The sequence below is a fragment of the Pinus tabuliformis genome, chromosome 1_2 (assembly GCF_031772625.1).
Source record: "Pinus tabuliformis cultivar Carrire ecotype Pingquan chromosome 1_2, CPIR1, whole genome shotgun sequence".
In the NCBI taxonomy this organism is placed as follows: Eukaryota; Viridiplantae; Streptophyta; class Pinopsida; order Pinales; family Pinaceae; genus Pinus; species Pinus tabuliformis.
The window spans coordinates 1014841446-1014847936 of record NC_142298.1 but is presented as its reverse complement, the minus strand read 5'-3'; positions in this window follow the sequence as shown (position 1 = coordinate 1014847936).

Sequence of the window (6491 nt, the reverse complement as noted above, 5' to 3'; positions counted from 1 at the left end):
CTGTAAATCCACATGCCAAACTTGGGGGGTACATCTGCTACCACAATATCCATCATCATGCTTTTCATGGGCAGCAAAGACAAGGTGATGGCTAGGTCTTTGATTAATCCCTACATTTCACCTTTCTAGAGTCAAAAGAAAACAGGTCATGATAAGGCTTGGTAATGTCAAGACCCAACTCATCCATGATATCCTTGGGCATTAGATTGTGGCTGGTTTTTGTGTCCAGAACGCAGTTGTGAAGGATTTTGTCATGAATAGTCAAAGAGACATAGAATGATGGGGAGCTGTCATCATAATTTTCAATCATTGGGCTGAGAACAACAGTTGGTTTGTCGTCTTGCAGATTTACATAGTCAGTGGAGGCTTGGGTGGCTTTAGGCTCAAGGGTCTCGAGGATAGATCTCTTGAAGGACTCATTATTCACTAATTCAATCAGAGGTATAGGTATTCTTAGCTTCTGAAGTTTTGATTGAAAACTGAAAGGAAAAGGAGACTTGTCAAGGCATCTTACCTCATGCGCTGGAGCTTTGGGGATGATGGGATCAACTGTCGGTTGTTTCTACTTGTTAGCTTGTTGTATTGCACAGACAACAACTTTATAAACAAGAGTTTCCTTGAAATTATTCATCTTCCTTAAATCATATCTGTGTTGATCACCAGTTTGCAGAACAGCTCCACCATCCCACTCTTGGCTAATCTGGTCATTGAATAATGACTTTTCATAGGCAGATAAGGTCAAAAAGGAGGCACTGCCTTTGTCTTCCATACAATGGATCTCGTCATCTTCTTCAAACTGCTCTTCTTCCATGACTACATTCTGGAAAGGGGTCTTCACCCTTTGGTCTTCATTGGCATCTTTGCTTCTTTGCAGGATCTGCAACTGCTTGTTAGCTCTTCTATATGGATTTGGATTTCTAGGAGCAAAGGTATTAGTAACTCTTCCTTTCCCAGGGTGCTACTCAACCTTTAATATGGAGATTTCAGAGGCTAATGAATCTATCATCTTGGTCATTTTATCTATCTTAGGATCTGAAGATGATGAAGGTTCGCCCCTCTGTCTCCTTCTATCAACATTCCCCTAAGCTTCTCTGCAGCCATGATGTTTGATTCTACTTCCAAGGCTGCATCCTGCATATTAGCCAAGGTATCACATCATCTATCCCTCAATAGTAGGCAGAAGTCAAAATCAAAAGCACTAGCATAGGTGAATTTAGCAGAGGTAGTGGTGGGTTTTACTTCAGCTGGTATCTTGCTGTACATGCGGTTAAACCTCTTATTAAAATCATACAACAACTCACAATTTTCCCTCTTTAAGTTCCCAAACTCGGTGTGGTAGTAGAGTAGATCCTTCTTATCCCCCCAATGATTTAGGAATGCATCATCTAAAGCCTCAATATCTGCTATAGACCTTGGGGTCAGTTCTTTGAACCATTTTCTAGCCTCCCCATCTAGACTTTGGAAAAAGACTCTCATCCACACATCATCTTCACTAATGTCCAGGTTATCAGCATAGTTATAGAATGATTCGAGATGTTCTTCAGCTGTAACACCTTTAGTCCCAGTGAACTTAGGCATGTACTTTTGATATTCTCCAGTAGGCATGACATTTAAAGGAGTGGGAAGTACTAGAGGTCCATACCTAGCAGCTATGATTCTTTCCATTTTGGTAGGTGCTACCGTAGCTGTGATGGCTATAAGGGTACTAGAAGTCTGAATGACAGAGGGTTGAGGAGTGACTGATAGGACTAAAGGAGTATGATGGATAGGAGGAGAGGTTTCCTTTGGGTTTACAACAAAAGAAGAACCTAAAGAATAAGGAGCTCTATGGATCTTTGAGATTTTTTCTTCACTGCTAGTATTAGATGTTATACTCTCAAATGTATTTGTTCTATTACATGATTTTCTTAAAGAGATATAGAATATTGTTTAGAACTACCTGAACCTGTTGCTCCTTTCTGCAACACCTTTCTTTCTTTGATGATCTTTTCAGGGTCAGGTACTGGGTCAGCCTGTGGCTTCTGAGGATTTCTCTAAGTATGCCTCCCAAACTGAGCCAAAACTATGGAGTGGAGTTGCCAAGAGGTTCGTCCTCCAGTAGAGTCGTCAGATACATGATTACAACCCAAATAGTGTCCAGACTTTGTCTATCATCAAAGCTAGATCTGTGTCGTCCCCCAGGGAAGCTGAGCTTCAGTCTCCTCTCGCCGGCAGCGGCGCCAATTTATGTTATCACTCCAGGAAACTCTCCTAGCTTGTAGCTCAGAGATGCCTGGTAACATATAAATATTCAATATTGTTCTCCGAACTATTGGAATGGATTGGGGTTTGGTCAGATAACTGTTTCAACTCTGCTTTCACTTGAGACATGCAGGAACACCCTCAGCTTGACAAGAGTTTAGACCACTAATGCTCAATAGTTTATATATTCAATGGATAGATGGAGAATACTGACTGTACCAACATATGCATACATAAACACATATGAATGGCTTGCTATAGAAAGTAAATGAAGCTTGAAAATATAATTTATCAATGTAGAGATAAGATGACAGTTATGTGGCATTAGACACAGAAGAAAACATGAATAACCTATTCAAGTGCAAGATTAGAATAGAGGAGAAGATGGAAATTGAACATGTAACAACAAAAGAAGCTTGTATTACTGGAATGAAGATGAGACGCTGGGAGGAACATAGTATCCACAGTATCCAATAGTTGAACCCTTATTCCTTCTAACTTTCAGCCATTTATAGGCTTTTTACAATGGTCTCGGGCTCTCTAGGGCTCGAGATGTCTTATTCTATCCCCTCTGGATTCTAACTACTTGATGCCATAACTAAACAAACATGAGCTCAGAGGGATCTGCTTCTAACAAACACGATAATCAGATTCTGGTAATTTCGCCGCGTTGTCAGGTGGCTCGCTCGTGCCAGCGATGTTCCATGACCATTTCTGTTGGTTCGGCTGCATCATGTTGTTTCCTTTTCCCCTTTCCGCCATGTATTTCGCTATTTCAGTTCAACTGTCCGACTAAAACAAACACTGATAGAGCCAACAACTTTCCTCCCCAGGTGACTAATGGGAAGTGGGGTACGGGGGCACATGGGCCGTTGGATGGCGTGAATCAACGGTCGGGATGCTGGTTGGGTGGCGGAGGATGAACTGAGGTGATTATGAATGAAGGCCATTGGATCAGGAGAGATGGACAGAGGAGATCAATCGCCGGAGGCCTGAAGTCGTGGTGGGAGTGGAATAAGTCCGAGCCGTCAGATCTTGGATGGGTAGATCGAACGGCTATCGGGCGGAGGAGGTGCTCGAAAGATAACGCCCGAGAGCAGTTTCATTTGAGCGGAAATGGTTTCTATCGGGCAGTCAATTGGGCGGTAAGTGGTAAAGGTCGGAGCCCACCCGATTCCATTCATCGGGCGCCACGTAGCAGCGGAGGAGAGAGAGGAAACCGCCTTTATCGGGCGGGTATCCCTCTTGCTTGTTGCCCGAGCGATATGCGCGATAGCCATTAGATCTGGCAGGAATGATCTAACGGCAATGATTGATCGAGCATATCACATCGGTCGGGTGAAGTGCGGGTCGTTAGATCAGTGGGAAGATCGACGGTGAGGGGACACGGAGGTACGAGATGTCCTTGAGAAATGTTCAAAGGGGTGTGTATGAGCGAAAAGGTAAGGTCTTCGGGGCAAAAATGGGTTAATTTACATGGGGCCAAGGCAAAAGTGGGTTTTTTTAGGATGTGAGGGTTGGGTTAGGACATGAATGAATGAGAATGGGAGTGGATGAGTGAGAAAAGTGGGGTGATGGATCGTGTGGGAACCTCTACACAACAACAAAACATTCCATTTCCTTCCTTTAGCCTTCAAAAATAGCAGCGCTGCACCTCAGGGCTAACAGACCCGAGGTCGTGTGCCACAAAGCAAGTGGGTGCACTGGTTCATGCATACTTTGGACACTATCCACATGAAATAATACATTGAGATGGAGGTCCACAGAGATACAATAGAATGTGATAGGATGGCACAAAAAAGTTAAGGCTACTTTCAGTTTTAAGGTAGAGGGGCTAGCATTAGATAAGGCCTTGAAGGAACTTCAGTGAAAGATATTTATAACGGATGATTAAACAGTGCCACAGGTCATACCCCTATGTCTCGAACACAAACATTCCCAAAAGGTGGGGGAGTTCATGAAGTGATACAATTTTGTAGAGTTGGGAGAGGATGATGATGACCCCATGAATATACAAATTCAAGAAGTTGAAGGGGAGCATGCATTAGTGGAATAAAGTTGTCGTTAATAGACTATGAACAACCCATAAAAACAAAGAAAGTAAACATCAAGATGTAGGATAATCCAAAGATGCCGATCATATGAGACTATTGGGATGAAGACATAGTAGGGAATATCGTCGATTTGTTGCGTGAATATCAAGATCTGTTCCGCAACACATTTGAGGAGATGAAGGGACAAAAGGAAAGGAAAAACCTCACCCTTGTACATAAATAAAGCATTTCATATGTTGTGCAATTTTTTGAATTTGAGTGGTAGATTGTTGCTAGTAATTTTTGTAGCAGTTAATAGTTTTTGTTATCGACAATACAAGTTTTGCATTGTCGCAGAATAAAAACATTAGATGATGCTGAGGAACATTGCATACTAGTATGGTTTTGCACAATATGGGTGCAGGGGTGTGTAACATGTAGTGTTGGGGGCATTCCCATCCAAAAGTGGTTAACAACTGGATGACAAGGCTAGAAAGTAGCAAGAGGGAAAGTTTCCGGTGGACAACTCATAAAAGCAAGTGAAGAAGTAAAGTGACAAGACAATCCCGTCATTAACAAGTAGGGGATGAAATCATTGAGAAAGTTGTCATTGTTAGGGGATAATGGTGATTATGAATAGATATTTTATAGCTCACCCAGGGTTCGAGAATAACAAGGTGATGGTAGATCGCCCAGGATATTTCCACCGCATCGAAATGATGGTCAGAGATGTAGTGATTAAGGGATAAAGGCATAAGAGTGGGATACCACATGCGTAAAGCTTGGTTGTACACTTAAGGATTTTGCAAGATGAGAGCCAAGAATTCGAGGTAAGATTGTGAAGCATAAACAAAAGTTCAGGGATAAAGTTTAGTAAGTTGGGTGTATTTGAATTGGGCGTCACTGCTAGAAAATAGTTGGAGAGGAAGAAAAATCATCAGGAGAGTGGAGGCCACAAACAAAGTGAACTTTGTTCTTGCAAAGGGTCAGTGTCGAGGAACCATAGGAGGAAGTTGCTTCATATATAGTGGGGGAGATAGAAATAAATACAAAAGAAAATAGTGTAGGATCGAGCTCCAAAATGGCAGGGCCTTTAACGACACTGGGTTACAGCGAGAAGCCTCAATTGGTGCGACCTCATAAGGATAAAAATCCACTCATTCAAATACCATAGGATGTGAAGTGATCGTTAGAAGTGGCACCCTTACCACGTGGTGTTCAAGTTCAAGGTAACATGAGGGGCCACATTGACAGGGTGTGGTTCACAGGCCATAATATTTGTAATGTTTCCAAGTTTCTCGATTTTCATGGTTATCTTCAACGTGTGCACATGAGAAACCCTTTGGTGATCAAGTTAAAGCCATAATATTAGGCTTTCTTAATGGAGGAGAGTGGAATACTAATTTTTTTCTACATTCCCTGCTTTGGGAGAGGAATTGAGATTAATGTAATAATAAAATGCTTGCTTACTTGTGTGCATGAGGACTACCTATGGTTGGATAGGCTAGTAGCGTTGATCCAAAACCTCATTCATAGAATTATGGGCTTTCCCATTGAAGGAGAAGATCTAGAGTCATTATTCATAGACAAATACCACACACTTGACACGAAGGTGATCTGTTAGGTTGGCACAACTAGAGGAGGAAGAGGTTACAAAATCTCCCAAATTAATGATAGGGTTGCAATATTTGGTATGCAGACACTGGATTGCAAAGTGCCAGAAGGATGAAGTACCGGAAGGGACTATTTTTGTAGCACACAAGTGTGTGAATGGGATTAGTTGAGTTGGTCACCCTTTCTGTTGAACTAGTTTTGCCAAGGCTGTTTGAATGTGCAGGAAAGTGGTGTAGAGTTCCATTATGCCCGACTCTTGATACTAATTTCTTTGGTAGCTTGGGAAGTCCCAGAGGAGTTTCAACAAGTATAAAAGTTGACAAGACCCATAGAAGTGGCTTTATTTCAAAACCTAAGGGCCACCATCAATCCAGACAGGAAATTGGGAAACAACGTTATGTTTTATTTGTATGGTGACATGTTGAGGAACACCATTCAAAAGACACCATGCTTTATTGTGAAAGTGGTGGCACAATTTAAAGGCATCACGACATTCAAGGCCGATGCGTGCTATATTTGGATCCAACTCAGTAGGGATGAACACTAAAAATGGCTAAGAAATAACTACATGATGACTATGCAGGACGTTCAAAACATTGTTGA